The 12,913-nt window shown below is 34.2% G+C and overlaps 1 pseudogene; it reads left to right on the forward strand.

Annotated features, from left to right (window-relative positions):
* The first annotated feature begins 208 nt into the window (after nt 1–208).
* Nucleotides 209–10,802, forward strand: LOC101268520 (grpE protein homolog 2, mitochondrial-like; annotated as a pseudogene).
* Nucleotides 10,803–12,913: the final 2,111 nt, after the last annotated feature.

Here is a 12,913-nt window from a genome sequence, read left to right on the forward strand (position 1 = left end):
AAAGGGACATCCAGACCTACATAATTTGAAAAATAGTTACCTGTCAGGTTCCACTAGTTTGATGCCTTGAGAAATTATGTATGAGTTACTCTGTACTTCTGAAAAGAAGAAATGTTCAATTTTCATATGCACCTTAATATTGCTGGTTCTGCTAATAGTGAATAAGGTTACTCTATTCCATGATCATGTCTTGTAACGGTTCGAAATTTTATCCTCTGCATCCCCCCAGTATAATGAAAAAGAAACATCTCAATCCCAAAGCAAACAAGGAAGCACAAAAGAGAATGGAGAAGTGATTTGAAAAAAATAAAGCTTCAGTTTCTGGTGATTCTCAGGGTCAAGATGAGAATGATGACTCGGGTCCTAATTTAGCATCCAAAGATAACACAGATAAAAATGTAAAACGAAGAATAAGACGTACTAAACAACCTGTATCTTCTGATTCTGATTGTGATTCTGATTTAGATACAGAGGATCTTTCTAGGGATGACTTAGTGAAACTAGTGGCTGAGAAGGAAAAACTCTTAAAGATAAAAGATTATGAGTTTCAGAAAATGAAGAAAAACGTTGTCATTTAAGTTTAGTGTTTCTAGGCACATGCTTTACCAGATGCTCCTGCATTCTCTTATTAGTATACGTTATGCTTGTGATTTTCTTTTATCTTCGTCATAAATGCTATTGCATAATTTTTTGAAATCTCTTCAAGATGTTGCTGATAATATGGAACGAGTTTCTTCTGTTATAAAGAGAGCTTCTCCAAAATTGATGAATCTAAGGATACTATTTGTGCTGTGCCACTTCTAAGACACTTCTGGAAGGTGTTGAAATGACTGATAAACAAATTTCCAAGGTACACCTTTTCACCTAAATATAGTTCATGACCTATGTTCTTTCTTACTGTTGGTAGACTCTGAATTCATCTATGTAACACTTCAACCTTTTTTAACAACATAATATATAAACAGCTTTAGGTCTTTAAGGGTGAATTCTGGAAGACTATAGTTGTAAATCTCAACAACTACTCCTTAAGGCAGTGTAAAATCCTACAGATTTAGGCCCTAAAACCCATTGCTGCTCAATAACTTGTTGGGTATGTAGCAAGAGTTGATGAGAAATAGAGGAACTTGGAAAGTTGAGAACTTGAAGAGTTGGGAAATTGAAAAGTCCTTTTATGCTTTAATGAAAAGGCATTTGTCCCTCATCGGTGGTAGAAATAAAAATAGAAGAGTTTAAATATTGAAACACTCCTATTAATTGTTAAAAGGGTCGAAAAGAGGGATCCCCTCGCGCCGTTGTCGCTCGCTAGTCTCGGTTTCGGCTTATCGAGAAATTATTTTCTGGACAAATTTTATTTTAATTATTTATTTATTTAATTAATTAATTATCCAAAATGTTTTCAATTATTTAGTTGATAACAGAAACGTTTTAGTTTTTTAGTTGAAATTAACTGAAACGTTTCAACTTTTTAGTTGAATAACTCGACCCCACTCGGATCCGCGCGCGTTGTTTGATTTAAAAAACTTTTCTATTTTATTTAAAATTCCCACCATTTTTTGAAAGGACTGTTGTGAAAGTTTTCAACTTTCACGAAAAGCCATTATCATTAGAAAGGATGCAAACTTTCATTGATGTTCGTGTGATTTTTGAAAAGACTGCAACCATTCGGAACTTGTTCCTCTTGCCTATAAATTCCATTCACTCTTCAGAATTTTCTTTACTAAATTTTTTTGAGCACTTCTTCTTCTTCTGCACAATAAATTACTTCGTGTATTTTGCTGTTATTGCCTGGTTCGCTGACACCAGAGTTTTTTTGTATCTACTACTCTATTGATTGAGATCATTTTTACCCTGATTGATCATATTCCAAATTAAACCTCAGATATTAGAGGAAAATAATTTCCTTAAGGCGACACTGTGAGTTCAGTGAACTTGATCTTTTTCTTGTTAAAATATTTTAGATTCTGGTACGTGTTTTACAGAATTTTAGTTTTTTTAAATAAAATTTTGTTCTTCTTTCTTACAAATTCACTAAATTTTTGATTCTTCCTATTTCAGCAAAATTTATCAAAATCAATCATTCTGGTTGTTTCTAACACATACTGGCAACACTACTTTTGCTAAATGACCCACCCAGCTAATGAAACGAAGGAGAAGCAAAGAAGATTTGCAGTTTGCTTTATATATACATGCTGCTGGAAGACCAGATCCAAACATTTCTATTTGATATTGGAAAAATACTAGTAAAATGCTTACTGTTGCTCCAATTTTAATGTAAGGTTCAATAACTTCAAGGGGTTGAATTTGGAATCCTTCCTGTTTCCTTCTGATATATGTTATCGATACTTCTTCGTCTTAAATGTCTTTATAAGACCTCCACGAGGAGGTCTCCATTATATATTTCTTAGTGCGGGTTTTTGCTTACATCTCGTTACTTTTTAGGTATTCAAAAAAATTTTGTGTGGGAAAATATGTGATATTATTGGTGTTTAGATAATCCTCTTGAATGGAGGGACCTGGTCCCTGACTGATTTTGATTGTCCAGGTTCTATAATGGTGTAAAACTGTAAAGCTGTCATGTCAGAGGTTGGTGAGGCGTCAACATAATACACTAATCAGAACGGACAAAGTTATTTTTCCAACACTCAATAACTCTTTATGTTTGAGTTAGTCAACATGACAAACAACACATTAGTTCATTCAAAAGGAAAGTGAGCCAGAACGTTTCTCAAGATGCTACTAAGAAAAGTTTGCAACCAATCTGGTCTCTGCAAGACTGCAATATGAAAAGGTGAGAAGATAGATTTTAGAAAAGTTGTCACCTTTGATGTGGTAGGTGCACAACTTTTCTAAACAGCAAGATCTTAGCAAATGAGTGGTCTCGACGAGTTTGTGTTGATTTTATATAGTCTCTTCTCCAAAACACAAAATTAAGATTTGTCAAATAAAAACTTGGATGTTTTTGTGAAAATTTGAAAGCTTGAAAAGAAGGTCATCATCAAGGAAGAATAGTACTCAAACTCAACAAAAGGATCTGATAGAGTGTTTAAGTATATTTGTTGAGTTTGAGTTTTGTTTCTATCATTTTATAAGTTTGTGCAAGTTTAAAATTCTCAAGAACACTTGCAAAGACCTACTTTAAAGAAGAAGAATCCTCAAGAGCAACAAGTACATGATAGAGATGAAAGTAGTCTAATTGTCTTAGGATAATATCTTTCATGCTTAGATTGCAAATTTGTTCCTAATCTGTAAAGTATTCAGATATTTTATTGGGTTTTAAAAATATTAAATCGGTTAGAGTTAACTGATTTAGTGGGAACTATTGTATCTGTTTAGTCATGTTCTAAGCTATCTAGAGTTAGGTAGATTAGTGGGATGTGTGGTATCTCCTTAGTTACTTTCTTTGTAGTTGAGTTACTACATTTTGGGGGGAAGGGATTTCGAGGTACATTCCTACGTTGAAAGTACTTTTAATCAGAATCATTGCTCTGTATGAGTGAAATGAAGTTTGGGTTGAAAATCTTGAGAGGACAGGTCGTGATTTTCACCACTCTTGAGAAAGAGGATTTCCACGTAAAATACTTTTGCAGATCTTACATCCAACTGTTTATTTTCTGCTTATATTTTAGTTAATTTACTTTCTAAATCAAGGGAATTGGTCTTTGACAGATAAGTGGGCACAAACATTCCAACAATCGGTATCATAGCTTGGGCTTTCTATTTGGTTAACACCGAGAGAGAGAATCCTGTGAAGAATTGCTTTGCCATGAACCATGCAATAAGGTCAGTCTCCAACGAAGCTACCTCTATTTAATGGTCTGTACTATTTATGGTGAAAAAGGAGCATGTTTGACTCTATAATGGCTAAATATTGTGAGTTGTCGGATGTTATTTGTGAGGGTGTCGTTCTCAAAACCCGACGAATATACGTTGACTTTGACAAAAGGGATGTTGAGAAAAATAACTAGGCTAGGAAGCACTGAATGTGTGGAATCGGAGCAAATGAATATGATCTAATTTTATCTAGTGAATCAGACAAGGAAATCTAGAATTCTTTGAAAATAATGTACGAAGGTACTGAATAAACAAAGAAATCTAAATTAGATCTCTTCACTACTATGTTTTAAAGCTTCACAATGGAAGAAGGTGAATTTATTCAAGAAACGCGTACTATATTTCGTACCATCACAAATGAGCTCATGATTATAAGAGAACCTGTCACTATGTGGAAGCAGGTCATAAAGATACTTGAGATTCTTCCCAGATCTTGGACTGATGAAGTTGATATTGTCTATGAAGCCAGGAATCCTGAAGTACTATCATTTAATGCTCTATTTGAATATCTTCAAGTTTAAAAGATGCATAGAAGAAAGTACTGTCTCACTTTTAAAGACAAAAACGAAAGAAGGGACCAGGTCCATGACAATTCAAGCAGAACCGAATCTGTTGACTGTGTTATGAAGAAGGATCTTTTGCCTAGGGTGGTTCTTAAAGTGTCTCACGAGTGTAAGAACATCTTAAATATGCATCCATGCTTGTAATCAAAGATGATGAAGATTTGTTTGATGCCATGGTTGCTTTTATGGCAAAATTTGATGATTAAGAAGCCAAACACAGGTAACCCTCTCTGATCTAAAACAAAACTTGCTAGTTTACTCTTTTAAGACGTTGAGGAATCTAGCCACTATTTTGATTGACTCGTTCATTGAGTTTACAACTGAAGACGATCTGATGAACAACAACATAAGTATACTTTAATAAGAAAAAGTAGACTTGGTTAACCAAATAACTGTTGTGGAACAACAATTAGTAGTTCTAGAAGTTGAAAATCTAGAACATAGGGAAAATTAGATTTGCTGAGTGAGAATGTGGCAGAGGTAAGGGGGAGGCAAACAACGTGCAAGTCGAGCTAGAAAATAGTTTTAATACCTCTGAATAAAACTTGTTATGGCCTTGGAGAGAACGAATCATTTATGGAGGGACTTGGTCCATGTTAAAGAAGAACTTGACAAAACATCTCAAATGGACCACCTCTTAAAAATTGCTTGCCAATCTTACTAGTCACGGTCAAAATGATAAGAAGGGGTTAATAAATTCAAGCAAAAGTCTATCTTACAATTTCTGCAGAAAATATGTGGCCGTGTCTAACAACTTTGTTTGCTTTTATTCTGGTCGTGATGGTCATTAGAGGAAACATTGTGCATCTTGGAAAATGAATGAAGATAATGTCTCAAACTATTCCAAATAGAGGAACAAGAAGAAGATGGGACCTATTTATCACATGAACAGACATAAGAAGGGAAGTGGTCCTGCTTTTTCTCCAGAGTTGAAGAAAACCATCCTACCTTATTGGACAAAGAATTCACTCATCACTCAGTTATATGCTTACTGGAACTCTATCTCAAATGGGCTCCGAAGGCTAACTAGATATTTGCTATGCAAATGAGAGGAGGTAGCATCAATCATTGATGGTTTATGAATAGTGATTGCTCAAAACAGATGACTGGGAAAACTGAAATACTTCCTCTCTTTCAAGACACTTCAAGGTGGAGCTGTCTCATCCGACGATAGAAATAAAGGGTATATTTTTTGGGGGCAGACATGTTTGGGAAATCTATGGAACACACTTTTAAGAATGTATACTATGTCAATGGTTGACGTACAATATTTTACGTGTTTAATAGATTTGTGATGAATGAAATAAAGGTAAGTTCTTATCAAAAAGAACGTGTGGTCACAAACTTTCTCTCTTAAGAGATGCAAGAGCGTCTGTATTATTGTTCTTATTACTAATCATTGTGATATTCCCACTTGCTTTAGTGCTCAAATTGAGAATATTGAGGTATGACATGAGAGACATGCCCTTGTAAACGTTTCTCTACTACACAAACTTCTGTCAAGGGACCTAGTCCTAGTCTACACAAAATGAAATTTGTAGATAACAAAGGTTGTGAAATTGGTAATAAAGAGAAGCAAATCAAACTATCCTTCATGTGAAATATGAAGGTTTATAATCTTTCAAAGATCCTTCGGACTGAAAAGATGAGTTACATATTTTGTGGTCAAAATAATGATATTGAGAAGCTCAATATCAATTAGGTTTGATAGAGTATGTATAGGATATTCATCCTTCAACAATGCTTATTTGGTGTATAAAAATTATGCATTGTTAAAGATGTTCATATGATTTTTGATAAACCTAGAAGAATGGAGAACTAAGTTGCAAAACAAAGAACATTTTGAGATTGAAGACATGCTTCAAATTCAGAGAGGTAGTCTAAATAGTGTTCTTGCTGAAGAACATCTTCTTTATGAATCATACAATCTCAAGGAAGTTGATGTAAATTATGAACCTGATGAGGGGCCCAGTCTTGTGGACACTATTGAACAAAGCTGATGGAGTTCACACTCAAATGTGAATCATGGAGATGAGAATGGAGAATTTAATAAAGCCCAGTTTGAAAGAGTCAAAGTATGACACTTGTTTCCCAACCCGGTGACAGGTTGTCCAAGCTCCTATCAACAATGGTGTCAAAAGAGGTATAATTGAAAAAATCCCCCTTTTTGAAATCACAAGTCAATGAATTGCTTATCATTCAAGTGTATATCAACGATGTTATCTTTGAAGAAACCTTTTCAGTTGTTGTCTGAAGATTTTGCCGCATTCATAGGCTGTGATTTCTAAATGAGCACGATGGGAGACTTCTTCTTAGAACTACAATTTCAACAAACCTCTAAAGGTACCGTTGTTTGTCAAGAAAAGTTCATCAAGGAGATGATCAAAGGGTTAAATTAGTTGATGTCAAGACAATGCTAAAAAGGAGTAATGTCATCATGAAGGGTTGCTAAGATAGGAACGTGGTCCCAACTAAGAGAAGTTGTTGAAGGAGTTTCATATTATGAATGTCAAGTCAATTGATACTCTCATGGGGACCAAATGAAACCTGGATGTGGGATGAATATGGTCTAGATGTAAATTATGCAAGTGTAAGAATTTATGCAAATTTTGAACATTATCCACCAGAATTACATTTGAAGGCAACTCTGAAAATCCTAAGATAGTTGAAGAAGACATGGACATGTTTCTATTCTGCTCATCATGAGTTTTTTTTATTTTGAGAGATGTGGTAATATTGATCATAATGCATATCCAGTTAGCAAAAAGAGTACTTCATTAATGTCTTATGATTAAGGATGATCTCTCATTCATGGGTAACTAAAAGACAAGATTCAGTTGCTGTTTTAACAACCGAGGCAGACTATGCAGAAGGTGCAGCTTGATAGGTTCAATCTTGTGGATCAAGCAACAACTTGAAGCTATTATAAGACCTTGCCAAGATATTAAAACTGAAAATTGGAATGCTGAAACATTTTTGAATGGATCATGCCTGAAATAATCAGTTCTCTCATGACTATGCAAAGGGCACAAATATCCTTGTTTTTCAGTTATGTATGTTTCAGCAAGTTCAGTCTCATACCTTTTATTGGCATACAAACATCGCAAAAGTGCCAAAGGAAAATGGAGGTCAAGATAGATCAGGACTATCACATAGAGAGGGACTTAGTCCGTTTTCGAAGGTTAGCACTCTTAACATTGCATTTTGAATTATGGATGATAATCGTTGCATTGCCACATGTCTGTCATTCAGGTGTCTTACCACTGGACCATCTTTTAAAAACCAAATGACACCTCGTTGAACATGATAAACCCTTTTAACTTTTTTATATTCCATATTTCTTTCATTTCTCGATAAAATTAAATTTCATTTCCAAATATAAGAGTTTTTCCAAACCCTCTTTTCTCCTGTCTCAAAAACACTTCAAATTGTTAAATTCTTTGTTCTTACTAGAGATCTTTTTGATGAAGATGTTTTTGAGTGTGAAGAGGGACTAGATCCATCAAGCAAAAAGAAGAAGTGGAAAAGATGATGCTCAAAAAGGAAGGAAGTTGATACTCTGATAACTTAAAGTATTTAGAATAGGAGGGTGTTTAGTTAAAAAAAAACTAAAAAATGAAATGTAATATTTTTGGTTCTCAATATTTAATTAATTCTTCTCGTAGGCCTTGAGTAAGTTTGATTTACAAATATTTTTGTTATGAGAAACTATGACTGGTGTTGGAAGGTATGACAATTGCACTTGCTAAACGGAAAACTGAAATTGTTTGCCTAAAGGCTCAGCTTCTGGCATAACACTATCGTAGGGACCTGGTGGAAAAAAAAGGCAGCCTGGAAGGTTCCACATGATGCCAGGACAACAAAGAATATGAACTTCAAAAGAGGCTTCTGAAAATACGCTAAGGATATTGTCATTGATTATGTTCTTTAAATCCCCTGTCTCTAAGTCATCTCTTCTCTTCTTAACTTCTAATTCATTCCCCATTCCTCATTTTCTATCTAAATTGAGTGGGCATTGTTTTGGTTCTAATTTGTAATAATATGTGCAATGCTTTTATTGCTAATCTTTTTTTATGAACAAGAAATATCTTATTTCTACTTAGTTGTCTCATTACTTTATGAATTTTTACCCATGTTTAGTGTTACCCGAGTGTCCATGAATTTGCTTGAACTCCACTTCTGTCTGATTGGTTTACTGCTTGGACCTTTTTTTATGATGTCAAAAGCGGGGAAATTGTTAAGGTATGAGATCAATGATGTTAGCTACTTTGAAGAAGACATGTCCATATCGATATGAAGAATCAATGCTAGCTACTTGAAAAGGACATGGTCATGCTGATAAGGGGAAGAATTGTTTGTCATCATTAAAAAGGGGAAATGCTTTTTTGATTATTTGACAAACTTTAGGGATGATAAACTTTAGCGAAGAGTTCTTGTTGATAGGGGGAACTGGTGAAAAAGTCTATTATCATTAAAAAGGGGGAATATGTCAATTTGGGGTTGATGATAAGTTTTGCTGATTTAACAAATTTATAGATCTAACAAGGAACCAGATACTTATAATTGGGACTAATCACAGTGAGACGAACGAACGAAGTTATTGTCAGGAATATCTGTATGTAATTATCAAAAAAAGGGGGAAATGTTATATTCTAGGTGTTTTTATAATGGTCACAGATGCATGGGCCTGTCCCTAAATGAGTTCTCTCGTCTAGATCTATAATGGGATACAATTGTAAAGTTGTCGTGTCAGAGGTTGGTGACACGCAACATACTACACCAACTAGAGTGGACAAAGTTGTTAGTTCAACGGTTAATAACTCTTTATGGTTGACATAGTCAACATGACAAACATCAAATTAATTCATTCAAAAGGAGAGTGAGCCATCACATCTTCTCAAGAAGCTACTAAGAAAACTTTGGAAGAGTACTGCGATATGAAAAGGTGACACTACAACAAAAATGATCTTTGGCGACAATTAATTCTTAATTGCAATAAATAAGTATTTTAGTGGTAATTGACACTCTTTGTGTATGTCCCTAAACACTTTAGCTACATTAGTTATAATGACACTTATCTAATGTCGGTGAAGAGTTTAATACTTTTTATTAATATCTATATTTAATGCCGCTAAAAGTTATTTTTGTTGTAGTGTGATGAGACAACTGCAAGAAAACTGTCATCTCTGATGTGGTAAGTGCATAAATTTTCTAAACAACAAGCTTTCACCCAATGAGCAGTCCCTACGAGTTTGTGTTAGAGTTTATATAGTCTCTTCCCCAAAACACAAACTTAAGATTTGACAAACAAAAACATTGGGATTTTTTATGAGAATTCATAATCTTGAAAAGAAGGTCATGTTCATGGAAGAACAATGCTTATACTGAACAAAAGGATTTGATAGAGTGTTGAAGCATCTTTGTTGAGCTTCAGTTTTTTGCCTATCATTATATAGGTTTTTGCAACTTGAAAATTCTCAGGAGAACTTGCAAATACCTACTTTCAAGAAGAAGCATCCTCAAAAGAAACAAGGACCTGATAGAGCTATAAAGCTGTCTAGTTGACTTAGGATTATATATTTCGTGCTTACATTGTAAATCTTCTCCTGATGTATAAAGGATTCGTATATTTTGTTTGGTTTGTTAAATTCAAAATCGGTTAGAGTTAATTTTTTTAGTGGGTAGTATTGTATCTGCTTAGAAAATTCTATGTTATGTAGAGTTAGGTAATTTAGTGGGCAGTGTGGTATCTGCTTAGTTGCTTTCTTTGTATCAGAGTTACTACATTGATGGGGAAGGAATTTAGAGGTAAATTCCTAGGTGGAAAGAAGTTGTAATTTTAATCGTTAATCCGTTTGAGTGAATTGGATTTTGGGTTGAAAAGCCTGTAAGGACATGTCATGGTTTTCACCGCCCTTAACAAGGGGGTTTCCATGTAAACAACTTATCCAGATCTTCCTTCCAGTTGTTTACTTTCAGCATATATTTTAGTTATTGTTCTTGATGAGTCAAGGGACCTTGTCCTTGACTAATAAGTGGACATATACATTCCAACAAAATATGATCCTACAAATGAAGAATTTAATCCAAATAAGAATAATGCAGTGTTTCAAGTACCAGATCCTAAAAAGTCTCCTGGCATGGTTGTTGTCTGGCTCAAGGTATCTGTTTTAAATTTCTTCTCCAACATTTGTGTGTTTTATTTTCTATTTCAATCGTCATGCTCTTTATAATTAATGATTATTGAAAATCAAGAATGTACTTAGACATCCCTTTTCATTGAAGTTGAATGACTAACAAACATGACTTTGCGTCTTGTTGCAGTCGGGGTACACCTTGCATGACCGAATCATTCCGCCAGCTGAAGTTGGAGTGACGGTATCCATGGAGAGTACCAAGGCAGATTGAAGAACTGAAGCTTAAACAGGTTTATAATGAACCAAGATTTTGGATCTTGAAAAAAAATATTTTCTCACTTATGAAAAGGAGTTTAGTTCCATATAATCCCGTGGACCTGTCTGTTCAAAGAGTTGTTATAGTTTTTTCTAGTATTTACAATTGTTTTTTAAAGTGTTAAGTAACGCCTGTAAATAATGACAGCTTTATGGTGGGGAGGTTTACTTCTTTGTCCTTTCATTCAACTTATCCAAATAGAGTTTTAACTCAACCATTTTCGCTCTATTTAGACTTATCCCCATCTGCAGATATTACAGTGATAGATTTTTATAGAAATTGAACAATCTTATTTTGTCAAATTCCTAATGATGTTTCTTCCATTACAATATTTCTGAACAAGTTTTTGGATAATTATCATAAACATTTTCTTCTTGGCGTGATCGATAGTGATGATATTGAAATGTCACTATGAAAAGGAAGATAACTAGCAAGTCCTCAAAAGAAACCAGAGAGATTATATTTACAATTATTTATATATTATAGTCTAAGTTGGCACTGAAACTAGAGGGATTATATATGCAATCATTTATACTTTAGATTCTACGTTGGCACTGAAACTAGAGGGATTATATTTACAAACATTTATACTTTAGATTCTAAGTTGGCATAAAAAACTAGAGTGTAATATTTACAACAATTTAGACCTAAATACCACTACAATTTATGTTACTAAAAAACCAATCTTCTCCATTCCTCCGGGCCTCAATTACAACCTTCCAAGTACAAGTCATGATCCAGCTCACTTTCGGTCTTTATGGACTGATCTGTCCTTAAATCCTGAGGTTCACCAAAAAACCTTCATTAAACTCCGCCCAGTATCAACAAAAAAGTACAACAAAAAATAGAACTACATATTTTAGAAGGATGTGGGATCTAAACTGAACAAGTTTAGAAATTACCACGTTCAACTTACGTGCACGTAGCACATAAGATAACTGAGAGTATGTCGTCTGAGAAGATTTAGCTATGTCCTTAAATATATCCTTCAGTCCGTCCAAGTCATTATATGATAATGAAATTTTAAAGTTATAAAAGTTGATAGATAGATATAAAACTACATGGAAGGAAGTTATTTCAGCGAACTTAAAATCCTTCAGAGGTCTCATAAGAAGATGAATAAATAGCTAGAACAAAATTAAATGTGTCAACAAATGAATCTTATAGACGATAATTGATATTGAATTAATTAGAGGATATCATAAAATATTTTTTAAAAAAACAGTGCTAAGTGTTTTATAATCTGACCTCCCATTCTCATTCCAGTTAAGAAGAATATATATACATGAGACTGAATCTCCTACACCTAAAATAATTCTTAAAGATATTCTGAGAATATGTTATTCCTATAATGTGACTCATAATATGTCATAGAATATTTCTCACAAAACTAGATACAAAATCTTAAATTACTATACTTACACATAGCATTGCTTAATCCCCCCTACCCCCTCAAGTTGGTGCGTAAAGATTTTGAAGCCCAACTTGCAAAGATGGTAGTCAAATTGATTCGTTCCTAATGCTTTTGTGAAAGTATCAGCGATCTGCATATTCGAGGAAACATATGTCGGATGATTGTTTCCCTTTTTATTTATCTCATCACGGAGAAAATGACAATCTATTTTTATATGTTTCGTCCTTTCGTGAAATACTGGATTTCTTTGCTATATGCAGCGCTGACTGACTATCACATTATAGTCTTATCTGAGTTGGATGCGTCACCCCTAGAGTGGACAAAATTTCCTTTACCACTTTAATTCACAATTTTTGGTGGCCATAGATCTGTATTCAGCTTCTACAGATGACGTGGACATCGTTTGTTGCTTCCTAGATAGTCTTACAAGATTTTGGTGAATTGCCTAAGAAAAAAACAACCGAGTGAGAGATCTTCGTGTTAAAGGACAACCTTACCAAGCTGAATCATACCATTCATATAGCTTTAGATCACATGCACTACGCAATAAGATACATTGTCTAGGTTTTCCTTTCAAAAATCGAACAACCTGTAGCGCTGCTTCCCAGTGCTCTTCTTATGGGCAATGCATGAATTAGGATGGTACATGCAC

The sequence above is a fragment of the Solanum lycopersicum genome, chromosome 10 (genome assembly GCF_036512215.1).
Source record: "Solanum lycopersicum chromosome 10, SLM_r2.1".
Classification (NCBI taxonomy): Eukaryota; Viridiplantae; Streptophyta; class Magnoliopsida; order Solanales; family Solanaceae; genus Solanum; species Solanum lycopersicum.